The sequence below is a fragment of the Nothobranchius furzeri genome, chromosome 3 (assembly GCF_043380555.1).
Source record: "Nothobranchius furzeri strain GRZ-AD chromosome 3, NfurGRZ-RIMD1, whole genome shotgun sequence".
In the NCBI taxonomy this organism is placed as follows: domain Eukaryota; kingdom Metazoa; phylum Chordata; class Actinopteri; order Cyprinodontiformes; family Nothobranchiidae; genus Nothobranchius; species Nothobranchius furzeri.
The window spans coordinates 12,437,761-12,454,997 of record NC_091743.1 but is presented as its reverse complement, the minus strand read 5'-3'; positions in this window follow the sequence as shown (position 1 = coordinate 12,454,997).

The following is a 17,237-nucleotide window of genomic DNA, read 5'->3' as shown; positions in this document are numbered from 1 at the left end:
CCAGAATTATGTTGCACGAAGCACAATTTCACATCATTCTGGGTTCATTTGTGTAAAAACAAGGTCCAATCAGGCTGAAACGTTACAGGAAGGTAGAATCTATTGAGTTGTAAGTGATCTGAACGTTTCATGATGATAGCACTTTCCTAAGGGGGTCAAACCATGTCCCAAAGGTCACCGGATCTGGTGTCACTTTAAAGAAGTAGTCCAGTCACACATTTGTGGGCTTAGAACTTGGCTTCTGAATGTCCTAGAGAGGTCAGGTTTGTTTTAGTGTACTCCAATCAACAGCCCCTACAACCACAAAAAGAAATGGAGACATTAGCACTTATGGTTTTTAAATGGCACCCAGAATTATGTTGCACGAAGCACAATTTCAAATCATTCTGGGTCCATTTGTGTGAAAACAAGGTCCAATCAGGCTGAAACGTTACAGGAAGGTAGAATCTATTGAGTTGTAAGTGATCTGAACGTTTCATGATGATAGCGCTTTCCTAAGGGGGTCAAACCATGTCCCAAAGGTCACCGGATCTGGTGTCAATTTAAAGAAGTAGTCCAGTTACACATTTGTGGGCTTATAACTTGGCTTCTGAATGTCCTAGAGAGATCAGGTTTGTTTTATTATACTCCAGTCAACAGCCCCTACAACCACAAAAAGGAATGGAGTCATTAGCACTTATGGTTTTTAAATGGCACCCAGAATTATGTTGCACGAAGCACAATTTCACATCATTCTGGGTTCATTTGTGTGAAAACAAGGTCCAATCAGGCTGAAACGTTACAGAAAGGTAGAATCTATTGAGTTGTAAGGGATCTGAACGTTTCAAGATGATCGCACATTCCTATAGGGGGTCAAACCATGTCCCAAAGGTCACCGGGCCTGGTGTCACTTTAAAGAAGCAGTCCAGTTACACATTTGTGGGCTTATAACTTGGCTTCTGAATGTCCTAGAGAGGTTAGGTTTGTTTTAGTGTTCTCCAATCACCAGCCCCTACAACCACAAAAAGGAATGGAGTCATTAGCACTTATGGTTTGTAAATGGCACCCAGAATTATGTTGCACGAAGCACAATTTCACATCATTCAGGGTTCATTTGTGTGAAAACAAGGTCCAGTCAGGCTGAAACGTTACAGGAAGGTAGAATCTATTGAGTTGTAAGTAATCTGAACGTTTCATGATGATAGCACTTTCCTAAGGGGGTCAAACCATGTCCCAAAGGTCACCGGATCTGGTGTCACTCTAAAGAAGTAGTCCAGTTACAAATTTGTGGGCTTATAACTTGGCTTCTGAATGTCCTAGATAGGGCAGGTTTGTTTTAGTGTACTCCAATAAACATCCCTTACAACCACAAAAAGGAATGGAGACATTAGCACTTATGGTTTTTAAATGGCACCCAGAATTATGTTGCACGAAGCACAATTTCACATCATTCTGGGTTCATTTGTGTGAAAACAAGGTCCAATCAGGCTGAAACGTTACAGGAAGGTAGAATCTATTGAGTTGTAAGTGATCTGAACGTTTCATGATGATAGCACTTTCCTAAGGGGGTCAAACCATGTCCCAAAGATCACCGCATCAGGTGTCAATTTAAAGAAGTAGTCCAGTTACACATTTGTGGGCTTATAACTTGGCTTCTGAATGTCCTAGAGAGATCAGGTTTGTTTTAGGGTACTCCAATCAACAGCCCCTACAACCACAAAAAGGAATGGAGTCATTAGCACTTATGGTTTTTAAATGGCACCCAGAATTATGTTGCACGAAGCACAATTTCACATCATTCTGGGTTCATTTGTGTGAAAACAAGGTCCAATCAGGCTGAAACGTTACAGGAAGGTAGAATCTATTGAGTTGCAATTGATCTGAACGTTTCATGATGATAGCACTTTCCTAAGGGGGTCAAACCATGTCCCAAAGGTCACCGGGCCTGGTGTCAATTTAAAGATGTAGTCCAGTTACACCTTTGTGGGCTTATAACTTGGCTTCTGAATGTCCTAGAGAGGTCAGGTTTGTTTTAGTGTACTCCAATCAACAGCCCCTACAACCACAAAAAGGAATGGAGTCATTAGCACTTATGGTTTGTAAATGGCACCCAGAATTATGTTGCACGAAGCACAATTTCACATCATTCTGGGTTCATTTGTGTGAAAACAAGGTCCAATCAGGCTGAAACGTTACAGGAAGGTAGAATCTACTGAGTTGTAAGTGATCTGAACGTTTCATGATGATAGCACTTTCCTAAGGGGGTCAAACCATGTCCCAAAGGTCACCGGATCTGGTGTCAATTTAAAGAAGTAGTCCAGTTACACATTTGTGGGCTTATAACTTGGCTTCTGAATGTCCTAGAGAGATCAGGTTTGTTTTAGTGTACTCCAATCAACAGCCCCTACAACCACAAAAAGGAATAGAGTCATTAGCACTTATGCTTCTTAAACGGCACCCAGAATTATGTTGCACAAAGAACAATTTCACATCATTCTGGGTCCATTTGTCTGAAAACAAGGTCCAATCAGGCTGAAATGTTACAGGAAGGTAGAATCTATTGAGTTGTCAGTGATCTGAACGTTTCATGATGATAGCACTTTCCTAAGGGGGTCAAACCATTTCCCAAAGGTCACCGGATCTGGTGTCAATTTAAAGAAGTAGTCCAGTTACACCTTTGTGGGCTTATAACTTGGCTTCTGAATGTCCTAGAGATATCAGGTTTGTTTTAGTATACTCCAGTCAACAGCCCCTACAACCACAAAAAGGAATGGAGTCATTAGCACTTATGGTTTTTAAATGGCACCCAGAATTATGTTGCACGAAGCACAATTTCACATCATTCTGGGTTCATTTGTGTGAAAACAAGGTCTAATCAGGCTGAAATGTTACATGAAGGTAGAATCTATTGAGTTGTCAGTGATCTGAACGTTTCATGATGATAGCACTTTCCTAAGGGGGTCAAACCATGTCCCAAAGGTCACCAGATCTGGTGTCAATTTAAAGTAGTACAGTTACACCTTTGTGGGCTTATAACTTGGCTTCTGAATGTCCTAGAGAGATCAGGTTTGTTTTAGTATACTCCAATCAACAGCCCCTACAACCACAAAAAGGAATGGAGTCATTAGCACTTATGGTTTTTAAATGGCACCCAGAATTATGTTGCACGAAGCACAATTTCACATCATTCTGGGTTCATTTGTGTGAAAACAAGGTCCAATCAGGCTGAAACGTTACAGGAAGGTAGAATCTATTGAGTTGTAAGTGATCTGAACGTTTCAAGATGATCGCACATTCCTATAGGGGGTCAAACCATGTCCCAAAGGTCACCGGGCCTGGTGTCACTTTAAAGAAGCAGTCCAGTTACACCTTTGTGGGCTTATAACTTGGCTTCTGAATGTCCTAGAGAGGTCAGGTTTGTTTTAGTGTATTCCAATCAACAGCCCCTACAACCACAAAAAGGAATGGAGTCATTAGCACTTATGGTTTGTAAATGGCACCCAGAATTATGTTGCACGAAGCACAATTTCACATCATTCTGGGTTCATTTGTCTGAAAACAAGGTCCAATCAGGCTGAAACGTTACAGGAAGGTAGAATCTATTGAGTTGTAAGTGATCTGAACGTTTCATGATGATAGCACTTTCCTAAGGGGGTCAAACCATGTCCCAAAGGGCACCGGATCTGGTGTCACTTTAAAGAAGTAGTCCAGTTACACATTTGTGGGCTTATAACTTGGCTTCTGAATGTCCTAGAGAGGTCAGGTTTGTTTTAGTGTACTCCAATCAACAGCCCCTACAACCACAAAAAGGAATGGAGTCATTAGCACTTATGGTTTGTAAATGGCACCCAGAATTATGTTGCACAAAGCACAATTTCACATCATTCTGGGTTCATTTGTGTGAAAACAAGGTCCAATCAGGCTGAAACGTTACAGGAAGGTAGAATCTATTGAGTTGTAAGTGATCTGAACGTTTCATGATGATAGCACTTTCCAAAGGGGGTCAAATCATGTCCCAAAGGTCACCGGATCTGGTGTCACTTTAAAGAAGTAGTCCAGTTACACATTTGTGGGCTTATAACTTGGCTTCTGAATGTCCTAGAGAGGTCAGGTTTGTTTTAGTGTCCTCCAATCAACAGCCCCTACAACCACAAAAAGGAATGGAGACATTAGCACTTATGGTTTTTAAATGGCACCCAGAATTATGTTGCACGAAGCACAATTTCACATCATTCTGGGTTCATTTGTGTGAAAACAAGGTCCAATCAGGCTGAAACGTTACAGGAAGGAAGAATCTATTGAGTTGTAAGTGATCTGAACGTTTCATGATGATAGCACTTTCCTAAGGGGGTCAAACCATGTCCCAAATGTCACCGGATCTGGTGTCAATTTAAAGAAGTAGTCCAGTTACACATTTGTGGGCTTATAACTTGGCTTCTGAATGTCCTAGAGAGATCAGGTTTGTTTTAGGGTACTCCAATCAACAGCCCCTACAACCACAACAAGGAATGGAGTCATTAGCACTCATGGTTTTTAAATGGCACCTAGAATTATGTTGCACGAAGTGCAATTTCACATCATTCTGGGTTCATTTGTGTGAAAACAAGGTCCAATCAGGCTGAAACGTTACAGGAAGGTAGAATCTATTGAGTTGTAAGTGATCTGAACGTTTCATGATGATAGCACTTTCCTAAGGGGGTCAAACCATGTCCCAAAGGTCACCGGATCTGGTGTCAATTTAAAGAAGTAGTCCAGTTACACATTTGTGGGCTTATAACTTGGCTTCTGAATGTCCTAGAGAGATCAGGTTTGTTTTAATGTACTCCAGTCAACAGCCCCTACAACCACAAAAAGGAATGGAGTCATTAGCACTTATGGTTTTTAAATGGCACCTAGAATTATGTTGCACGAAGTGCAATTTCACATCATTATGGGTTCATTTGTGTGAAAACAAGGTCCAATCAGGCTGAAATGTTACAGGAAGGTAGAATCTATTGAGTTGTAAGTGATCTGAACGTTTCATGATGATAGCACTTTCCTAAGGGGGTCAAACCATGTCCCAAAGGTCACCGGATCTGGTGTTAATTTAAAGAAGTAGTCCAGTTACACATTTGTGGGCTTATAACTTGGCTTCTGAATGTCCTAGAGAGATCAGGTTTGTTTTAGTGTACTCCAATAAACAGCCCCTACAACCACAAAAAGGAATGGAGTCATTAGCACTTATGCTTTGTAAATGGCACCCAGAATTATGTTGCACGAAGCACAATTTCACATCATTCTGGGTCGATTTGTGTGAAAACAAGGTCCAATCAGGCTGAAACGCTACAAGAAGGTAGAATCTATTGAGTTGTAAGTGATCTGAACGTTTCAAGATGATAGCACATTCCTATAGGGGGTAAAACCATGTCCCAAAGGTCACCGGGCCTGGTGTCACTTTAAAGAAGTAGTCCAGTTACACCTTTGTGGGCTTATAACTTGGCTTCTGAATGTCCTAGAGAGGTCAGGTTTGTTTTAGTGTACTCCAATCAACAGCCCCTACAACCACAAAAAGGAATGGAGTCATTAGCACTTATGGTTTGTAAATGGCACCCAGAATTATGTTGCACAAAGCACAATTTCACATCATTCTGGGTTCATTTCTGTGAAAACAAGGTCCAATCAGGCTGAAACGTTACAGGAAGGTAGAATCTATTGAGTTGTAAGTGATCTGAACGTTTCATGATGATAGCACTTTCCAAAGGGGGTCAAACCATGTCCCAAAGGTCACCGGATCTGGTGTCAATTTAAAGAAGTAGTCCAGTTACACATTTGTGGGCTTATAACTTGGCTTCTGAATGTCCTAGAGAGATCAGGTTTGTTTTAGTGTACTCCAATCAACAGCCCCTACAACCACAAAAAGGAATGGAGTCATTAGCACTTATGCTTTGTAAATGGCACCCAGAATTATGTTGCACGAAGCACAATTTCACATCATTCTGGGTTCATTTGTGTGAAAACAAGGTCCAATCAGGCTGAAACGTTACAGGAAGGTAGAATCTATTGAGTTGTAAGTGATCTGAACGTTTCATGATGATAGCACTTTCCTAAGGGGGTCAAACCATGTCCCAAAGGTCACCGGATCTGGTGTCAATTTAAAGAAGTAGTCCAGTTACACATTTGTGGGCTTATAACTTGGCTTCTGAATGTCCTAGAGAGATCAGGTTTGTTTTAGGGTACTCCAATCAACAGCCCCTACAACCACAAAAGGAATGGAGTCATTAGCAGTTATGGTTTTTAAATGGCACCCAGAATTATGTTGCACAAAGCACAATTTCACATCATTCTGGGTTCATTTGTGTGAAAACAAGGTCCAATCAGGCTGAAACGTTACAGGAAGGTAGAATCTACTGAGTTGTAAGTGATCTGAACGTTTCATGATGATAGCACTTTCCTAAGGGGGTCAAACCATGTCCCAAAGGTCACCGGGCCTGGTGTCACTTTAAAGATGTAGTCCAGTTACACCTTTGTGGGCTTATAACTTGGCTTCTGAATGTCCTAGAGAGGTCAGGTTTGTTTTAGTGTACTCCAATCAACAGCCCCTACAACCACAAAAAGGAATGGAGTCATTAGCACTTATGGTTTTTAAATGGCACCTAGAATTATGTTGCACGGAGTACAATTTCACATCATTCTGGGTTCATTTGTGTGGAAACAAGGTCCAATCAGGCTGAAACGTTACAGGAAGGTAGAATCTATTGAGTTGTAAGTGATCTGAACGTTTCATGATGATAGCACTTTCCTAAGGGGGTCAAACCATGTCCCAAAGGTCACCGGATCTGGTGTCAATTTAAAGAAGTAGTCCAGTTACACATTTGTGGGCTTATAACTTGGCTTCTGAATGTCCTAGAGAGATCAGGTTTGTTTTAATGTACTCCAATCAACAGCCCCTACAACCACAAAAAGGAATGGAGTCATTAGCACTTATGGTTTTTAAATGGCACCTAGAATTATGTTGCATGAAGTACAATTTCACATCATTCTGGGTTCATTTGTGTGAAAACAAGGTCCAATCAGGCTGAAACGTTACAGGAAGGAAGAATCTATTGAGTTGTAAGTGATCTGAACGTTTCATGATGATAGCACTTTCCTAAGGGGGTCAAACCATGTCCCAAAGGTCACCGGATCTGGTGTCAATTTAAAGAAGTAGTCCAGTTACACATTTGTGGGCTTATAACTTGGCTTCTGAATGTCCTAGAGAGATCAGGTTTTTTTAATGTACTCCAATCAACAGCCCCTACAACCACAAAAAGGAATGGAGTCATTAGCACTTATGGTTTGTAAATGGCACCCAGAATTATGTTGCACGAAGCACAATTTCACATCATTCTGGGTTCATTTGTGTGAAAACAAGGTCCAATCAGGCTGAAACGTTACAGGAAGGTAGAATCTACTGAGTTGTAAGTGATCTGAACGTTTCATGATAATAGCACTTTCCTAAGGGGGTCAAACCATGTCCCAAAGGTCACCGGATCTGGTGTCAATTTAAAGAAGTAGTCCAGTTACACATTTGTGGGCTTATAACTTGGCTTCTGAATGTCCTAGAGAGATCAGGTTTGTTTTAGTGTACTCCAATCAACAGCCCCTACAACCACAAAAAGGAATGGAGTCATTAGCACTTATGCTTTGTAAATGGCACCCAGAATTATGTTGCACGAAGCACAATTTCACATCATTCTGGGTCGATTTGTGTGAAAACAAGGTCCAATCAGGCTGAAACGCTACAAGAAGGTAGAATCTATTGAGTTGTAAGTGATCTGAACGTTTCAAGATGATAGCACATTCCTATAGGGGGTAAAACCATGTCCCAAAGGTCACCGGGCCTGGTGTCACTTTAAAGAAGTAGTCCAGTTACACCTTTGTGGGCTTATAACTTGGCTTCTGAATGTCCTAGAGAGGTTAGGTTTGTTTTAGTGTACTCCAATCAACAGCCCCTACGACCACAAAACGGAATGGAGTCATTAGCACTTATGGTTTGTAAATGGCACCCAGAATTATGTTGCACGAAGAACAATTTCACATCATTCTGGGTTCATTTGTGTGAAAACAAGGTCCAATCAGGCTGAAACATTACAGCAAGGTAGAATCTATTGAGTTGTAAGTGATCTGAACGTTTCATGATGATAGCACTTTCCTAAGGGGGTCAAACCATGTCCCAAAGGTCACCGGATCTGGTGGCACTTTAAAGAAGTAGTCCAGTTACACATTTGTGGGCTTATAACTTGGCTTCTGAATGTCCTAGAGAGGTCAGGTTTGTTTTAGTGTACTCCAATAAACAGCCCCTACAACCACAAAAAGGAATGGAGTCATTAGCACTTATGGTTTGTAAATGGCACCCAGAATTATGTTGCACGAAGCACAATTTCACATCATTCTGGGTCCATTTTTGTGAAAACAATGTCCAATCAGGCTGAAACGTTACAAGAAGGTAGAATCTATTGAGTTGTAAGTGATCTGAACGTTTCATGATGATCTCACATTCCTATAGGGGGTCAAACCATGTCCCAAAGGTCACCGTGCCTGGTGTCACTTTAAAGACGTAGTCCAGTTACACATTTGTGGGCTTATAACTTGGCTTCTGAATGTCCTAGAGAGGTCAGGTTTGTTTTAGTGTATTCCAATCAACAGCCCCTACAATCACAAAAAGGAATGGAGTCATTAGCACTTATGGTTTGTAAATGGCACCCAGAATTATGTTGCACGAAGCACAATTTCACATCATTCTGGGTTCATTTGTCTGAAAACAAGGTCCAATCAGGCTGAAACGTTACAGGAAGGTAGAATCTATTGAGTTGTAAGTGATCTGAACGTTTCATGATGATAGCACTTTCCAAAGGGGGTCAAACCATGTCCCAAAGGGCACCGGATCTGGTGTCACTTTAAAGAAGTAGTCCAGTTACACATTTGTGGGCTTATAACTTGGCTTCTGAATGTCCTAGAGAGGTCAGGTTTGTTTTAGTGTACTCCAATCAACAGCCCCTACAACCACAAAAAGGAATGGAGTCATTAGCACTTATGGTTTGTAAATGGCACCCAGAATTATGTTGCACAAAGCACAATTTCACATCATTCTGGGTTCATTTGTGTGAAAACAAGGTCCAATCAGGCTGAAACGTTACAGGAAGGTAGAATCTATTGAGTTGTAAGTGATCTGAACGTTTCATGATGATAGCACTTTCCTAAGGGGGTCAAACCATGTCCCAAAGGTCACCGGATCTGGTGTCAATTTAAAGAAGTAGTCCAGTTACACATTTGTGGGCTTATAACTTGGCTTCTGAATGTCCTAGAGAGATCAGGTTTGTTTTAATGTACTCCAGTCAACAGCCCCTACAACCACAAAAAGGAATGGAGTCATTAGCACTTATGGTTTTTAAATGGCACCTAGAATTATGTTGCACGAAGTGCAATTTCACATCATTATGGGTTCATTTGTGTGAAAACAAGGTCCAATCAGGCTGAAATGTTACAGGAAGGTAGAATCTATTGAGTTGTAAGTGATCTGAACGTTTCATGATGATAGCACTTTCCTAAGGGGGTCAAACCATGTCCCAAAGGTCACCGGATCTGGTGTCAATTTAAAGAAGTAGTCCAGTTACACATTTGTGGGCTTATAACTTGGCTTCTGAATGTCCTAGAGAGATCAGGTTTGTTTTAGTGTACTCCAATAAACAGCCCCTACAACCACAAAAAGGAATGGAGTCATTAGCACTTATGCTTTGTAAATGGCACCCAGAATTATGTTGCACGAAGCACAATTTCACATCATTCTGGGTCGATTTGTGTGAAAACAAGGTCCAATCAGGCTGAAACGCTACAAGAAGGTAGAATCTATTGAGTTGTAAGTGATCTGAACGTTTCAAGATGATAGCACATTCCTATAGGGGGTAAAACCATGTCCCAAAGGTCACCGGGCCTGGTGTCACTTTAAAGAAGTAGTCCAGTTACACCTTTGTGGGCTTATAACTTGGCTTCTGAATGTCCTAGAGAGGTCAGGTTTGTTTTAGTGTACTCCAATCAACAGCCCCTACAACCACAAAAAGGAATGGAGTCATTAGCACTTATGGTTTGTAAATGGCACCCAGAATTATGTTGCACAAAGCACAATTTCACATCATTCTGGGTTCATTTCTGTGAAAACAAGGTCCAATCAGGCTGAAACGTTACAGGAAGGTAGAATCTATTGAGTTGTAAGTGATCTGAACGTTTCATGATGATAGCACTTTCCAAAGGGGGTCAAACCATGTCCCAAAGGTCACCGGATCTGGTGTCACTTTAAAGAAGTAGTCCAGTTACACATTTGTGGGCTTATAACTTGGCTTCTGAATGTCCTAGATAGGTCAGGTTTGTTTAAGTGTCCTCCAATCAACAGCCCCTACAACCACAAAAAGGAATGGAGACATTAGCACTTATGGTTTTTAAATGGCACCCAGAATTATGTTGCACGAAGCACAATTTCACATCATTCTGGGTTCATTTGTGTGAAAACAAGGTCCAATCAGGCTGAAACGTTACAGGAAGGTAGAATCTATTGAGTTGTAAGTGATCTGAACGTTTCATGATGATAGCACTTTCCTAAGGGGGTCAAACCATGTCCCAAAGGTCACCGGATCTGGTGTCAATTTAAAGAAGTAGTCCAGTTACACATTTGTGGGCTTATAACTTGGCTTCTGAATGTCCTAGAGAGATCAGGTTTGTTTTAGGGTACTCCAATCAACAGCCCCTACAACCACAAAAAGGAATGGAGTCATTAGCAGTTATGGTTTTTAAATGGCACCCAGAATTATGTTGCACAAAGCACAATTTCACATCATTCTGGGTTCATTTGTGTGAAAACAAGGTCCAATCAGGCTGAAACGTTACAGGAAGGTAGAATCTACTGAGTTGTAAGTGATCTGAACGTTTCATGATGATAGCACTTTCCTAAGGGGGTCAAACCATGTCCCAAAGGTCACCGGGCCTGGTGTCACTTTAAAGATGTAGTCCAGTTACACCTTTGTGGGCTTATAACTTGGCTTCTGAATGTCCTAGAGAGGTCAGGTTTGTTTTAGTGTACTCCAATCAACAGCCCCTACAACCACAAAAAGGAATGGAGTCATTAGCACTTATGGTTTTTAAATGGCACCTAGAATTATGTTGCACGGAGTACAATTTCACATCATTCTGGGTTCATTTGTGTGGAAACAAGGTCCAATCAGGCTGAAACGTTACAGGAAGGTAGAATCTATTGAGTTGTAAGTGATCTGAACGTTTCATGATGATAGCACTTTCCTAAGGGGGTCAAACCATGTCCCAAAGGTCACCGGATCTGGTGTCAATTTAAAGAAGTAGTCCAGTTACACATTTGTGGGCTTATAACTTGGCTTCTGAATGTCCTAGAGAGATCAGGTTTGTTTTAATGTACTCCAATCAACAGCCCCTACAACCACAAAAAGGAATGGAGTCATTAGCACTTATGGTTTTTAAATGGCACCTAGAATTATGTTGCACGAAGTACAATTTCACATCATTCTGGGTTCATTTGTGTGAAAACAAGGTCCAATCAGGCTGAAACGTTACAGGAAGGAAGAATCTATTGAGTTGTAAGTGATCTGAACGTTTCATGATGATAGCACTTTCCTAAGGGGGTCAAACCATGTCCCAAAGGTCACCGGATCTGGTGTCAATTTAAAGAAGTAGTCCAGTTACACATTTGTGGGCTTATAACTTGGCTTCTGAATGTCCTAGAGAGATCAGGTTTTTTTTAATGTACTCCAATCAACAGCCCCTACAACCACAAAAAGGAATGGAGTCATTAGCACTTATGGTTTGTAAATGGCACCCAGAATTATGTTGCACGAAGCACAATTTCACATCATTCTGGGTTCATTTGTGTGAAAACAAGGTCCAATCAGGCTGAAACGTTACAGGAAGGTAGAATCTACTGAGTTGTAAGTGATCTGAACGTTTCATGATAATAGCACTTTCCTAAGGGGGTCAAACCATGTCCCAAAGGTCACCGGATCTGCTGTCAATTTAAAGAAGTAGTCCAGTTACACATTTGTGGGCTTATAACTTGGCTTCTGAATGTCCTAGAGAGATCAGGTTTGTTTTAGTGTACTCCAATCAACAGCCCCTACAACCACAAAAAGGAATGGAGTCATTAGCACTTATGCTTTGTAAATGGCACCCAGAATTATGTTGCACGAAGCACAATTTCACATCATTCTGGGTCGATTTGTGTGAAAACAAGGTCCAATCAGGCTGAAACGCTACAAGAAGGTAGAATCTATTGAGTTGTAAGTGATCTGAACGTTTCAAGATGATAGCACATTCCTATAGGGGGTAAAACCATGTCCCAAAGGTCATCGGGCCTGGTGTCACTTTAAAGAAGTAGTCCAGTTACACCTTTGTGGGCTTATAACTTGGCTTCTGAATGTCCTAGAGAGGTTAGGTTTGTTTTAGTGTACTCCAATCAACAGCCCCTACGACCACAAAACGGAATGGAGTCATTAGCACTTATGGTTTGTAAATGGCACCCAGAATTATGTTGCACGAAGAACAATTTCACATCATTCTGGGTTCATTTGTGTGAAAACAAGGTCCAATCAGGCTGAAACATTACAGCAAGGTAGAATCTATTGAGTTGTAAGTGATCTGAACGTTTCATGATGATAGCACTTTCCTAAGGGGGTCAAACCATGTCCCAAAGGTCACCGGATCTGGTGGCACTTTAAAGAAGTAGTCCAGTTACACATTTGTGGGCTTATAACTTGGCTTCTGAATGTCCTAGAGAGGTCAGGTTTGTTTTAGTGTACTCCAATAAACAGCCCCTACAACCACAAAAAGGAATGGAGTCATTAGCACTTATGGTTTGTAAATGGCACCCAGAATTATGTTGCACGAAGCACAATTTCACATCATTCTGGGTCCATTTTTGTGAAAACAATGTCCAATCAGGCTGAAACGTTACAAGAAGGTAGAATCTATTGAGTTGTAAGTGATCTGAACGTTTCATGATGATCTCACATTCCTATAGGGGGTCAAACCATGTCCCAAAGGTCACCGTGCCTGGTGTCACTTTAAAGACGTAGTCCAGTTACACATTTGTGGGCTTATAACTTGGCTTCTGAATGTCCTAGAGAGGTCAGGTTTGTTTTAGTGTATTCCAATCAACAGCCCCTACAATCACAAAAAGGAATGGAGTCATTAGCACTTATGGTTTGTAAATGGCACCCAGAATTATGTTGCACGAAGCACAATTTCACATCATTCTGGGTTCATTTGTCTGAAAACAAGGTCCAATCAGGCTGAAACGTTACAGGAAGGTAGAATCTATTGAGTTGTAAGTGATCTGAACGTTTCATGATGATAGCACTTTCCAAAGGGGGTCAAACCATGTCCCAAAGGGCACCGGATCTGGTGTCACTTTAAAGAAGTAGTCCAGTTACACATTTGTGGGCTTATAACTTGGCTTCTGAATGTCCTAGAGAGGTCAGGTTTGTTTTAGTGTACTCCAATCAACAGCCCCTACAACCACAAAAAGGAATGGAGTCATTAGCACTTATGGTTTGTAAATGGCACCCAGAATTATGTTGCACAAAGCACAATTTCACATCATTCTGGGTTCATTTGTGTGAAAACAAGGTCCAATCAGGCTGAAACGTTACAGGAAGGTAGAATCTATTGAGTTGTAAGTGATCTGAACGTTTCATGATGATAGCACTTTCCAAAGGGGGTCAAATCATGTCCCAAAGGTCACCGGATCTGGTGTCACTTTAAAGAAGTAGTCCAGTTACACATTTGTGGGCTTATAACTTGGCTTCTGAATGTCCTAGAGAGGTCAGGTTTGTTTTAGTGTCCTCCAATCAACAGCCCCTACAACCACAAAAAGGAATGGAGACATTAGCACTTATGGTTTTTAAATGGCACCCAGAATTATGTTGCACGAAGCACAATTTCACATCATTCTGGGTTCATTTGTGTGAAAACAAGGTCCAATCAGGCTGAAACGTTACAGGAAGGAAGAATCTATTGAGTTGTAAGTGATCTGAACGTTTCATGATGATAGCACTTTCCTAAGGGGGTCAAACCATGTCCCAAAGGTCACCGGATCTGGTGTCAATTTAAAGAAGTAGTCCAGTTACACATTTGTGGGCTTATAACTTGGCTTCTGAATGTCCTAGAGAGATCAGGTTTGTTTTAGGGTACTCCAATCAACAGCCCCTACAACCACAAAAAGGAATGGAGTCATTAGCACTCATGGTTTTTAAATGGCACCTAGAATTATGTTGCACGAAGTGCAATTTCACATCATTCTGGGTTCATTTGTGTGAAAACAAGGTCCAATCAGGCTGAAACGTTACAGGAAGGTAGAATCTATTGAGTTGTAAGTGATCTGAACGTTTCATGATGATAGCACTTTCCTAAGGGGGTCAAACCATGTCCCAAAGGTCACCGGATCTGGTGTCAATTTAAAGAAGTAGTCCAGTTACACATTTGTGGGCTTATAACTTGGCTTCTGAATGTCCTAGAGAGATCAGGTTTGTTTTAATGTACTCCAGTCAACAGCCCCTACAACCACAAAAAGGAATGGAGTCATTAGCACTTATGGTTTTTAAATGGCACCTAGAATTATGTTGCACGAAGTGCAATTTCACATCATTATGGGTTCATTTGTGTGAAAACAAGGTCCAATCAGGCTGAAATGTTACAGGAAGGTAGAATCTATTGAGTTGTAAGTGATCTGAACGTTTCATGATGATAGCACTTTCCTAAGGGGGTCAAACCATGTCCCAAAGGTCACCGGATCTGGTGTCAATATAAAGAAGTAGTCCAGTTACACATTTGTGGGCTTATAACTTGGCTTCTGAATGTCCTAGAGAGATCAGGTTTGTTTTAATGTACTCCAGTCAACAGCCCCTACAACCACAGAAAGGAATGGAGTCATTAGCACTTATGGTTTTTAAATGGCACCTAGAATTATGTTGCACGAAGTACAATTTCACATCATTCTGGGTTCATTTGTGTGAAAACAAGGTCCAATCAGGCTGAAACGTTACAGGAAGGAAGAATCTATTGAGTTGTAAGTGATCTGAACGTTTCATGATGATAGCACTTTCCCAAGGGGGTCAAACCATGTCCCAAAGGTCACCGGATCTGGTGTCAATTTAAAGAAGTAGTCCAGTTACACATTTGTGGGCTTATAACTTGGCTTCTGAATGTCCTAGAGAGATCAGGTTTGTTTTAATGTACTCCAATCAACAGCCCCTACAACCACAAAAAGGAATGGAGTCATTATCACTTATGGTTTGTAATTGGCACCCAGAATTATGTTGCACGAAGCACAATTTCACATCATTCTGGGTTCATTTGTGTGAAAACAAGGTCCAATCAGGCTGAAACGTTAGAGGAAGGTAGAATCTACTGAGTTGTAAGTGATCTGAATGTTTCATGATAATAGCACTTTCCTAAGGGGGTCAAACCATGTCCCAAAGATCACCGCATCAGGTTTCAATTTAAAGAAGTAGTCCAGTTACACATTTGTGGGCTTATAACTTGGCTTCTGAATGTCCTAGAGAAATCAGGTTTGTTTTAGTGTACTCCAATCAACAGCCCCTACAACCACAAAAAGGAATGGAGTCATTAGCACTTATGGTTTGTAAATGGCACCCAGAATTATGTTGCACGAAGAACAATTTCACATCATTCTGGGTCCATTTGTGTGAAAACAAGGTCCAATCAGGCTGAAACGTTACAAGAACGTAGAATCTATTGAGTTGTAAGTGATCTGAACGTTTCATGATGATCGCACATTCCTATAGGGGGTCAAACCATGTCCCAAAGGTCACTGGGCCTGGTGTCACTTTAAAGAAGTAGTCCAGTTACACATTTGTGGGCTTATAACTTGGCTTCTGAATGTCCTAGAGATGTCAGGTTTGTTTTAGTGTACTCCAATCAACAGCCCCTACAACCACAAAAAGGAATGGAGTCATTAGCACTTATGGTTTTTAAATGGCGCCCAGAATTATGTTGCACGAAGCAAAATTTCACATCATTCTGGGTTCATTTGTGTGAAAACAAGGTCCAATCAGGCTGAAATGTTACAGGAAGGTAGAATCTATTGAGTTGTAAGTGATCTGAACGTTTCATGATGATAGCACTTTCCTAAGGGGGTCGAACCATGTCCCAAAGGTCACCGGATCTGGTGTCAATTTAAAGAAGTAGTCCAGTTACACCTTTGTGGGCTTATAACTTGGCTTCTGAATGTCCTAGAGAGATCAGGTTTGTTTTAGTATACTCCAATCAACAGCCCCTACAACCACCAAAATTAATGGAGTCATTAGCACTTATGGTTTTTAAATGGCACCCAGAATTATGTTGCACGAAGCACAATTTCACATCATTCTGGGTTCATTTGTGTGAAAACAAGGTCCAATCAGGCTGAAACGTTACAGGAAGGTAGAATCTATTGAGTTGTAAGTGATCTGAACGTTTCATGATGGTAGCACTTTCCTAAGGGGGTCAAACCATGTCCCAAAGGTCACCGGATCTGGTGTCACTCTAAAGAAGTAGTCCAGGTACATATTTGTGGGCTTATAACTTGGCTTCTGAATGTCCTAGAGAGGTCAGGTTTGTTTTAGTGTACTCCAATCAACAGCCCTTACAACCACAAAAAGGAATGGAGACATTAGCACTTATGGTTTTTAAATGGCACCCAGAATTATGTTGCACGAAGCACAATTTCACATCATTCTGGGTTCATTTGTGTGAAAACAAGGTCCAATCAGGCTGAAACGTTACAGGAAGGTAGAATCTATTGAGTTGTAAGTGATCTGAACGTTTCATGATGATAGCACTTTCCTAAGGGGGTCAAACCATGTCCCAAAGGTCACCGGATCTGGTGTCAATTTAAAGAAGTAGTCCAGTTACACATTTGTGGGCTTATAACTTGGCTTCTGAATGTCCTAGAGATCAGGTTTGTTTTAGTGTCCTCCAATCAACAGTCCCTACAACCACAAAAAGGAATGGAGACATTAGCACTTATGGTTTTTAAATGGCACCCAGAATTATGTTGCACGAAGCACAATTTCACATCATTCTGGGTTCATTTGTGTGAAAACAAGGTCCAATCAGGCTGAAACGTTACAGGAAGGTAGAATCTATTGAGTTGTAAGTGATCTGAACGTTTCATGATGATAGCATTTTCCTAAGGGGGTCAAACCATGTCCCAAATGTCACCGGAT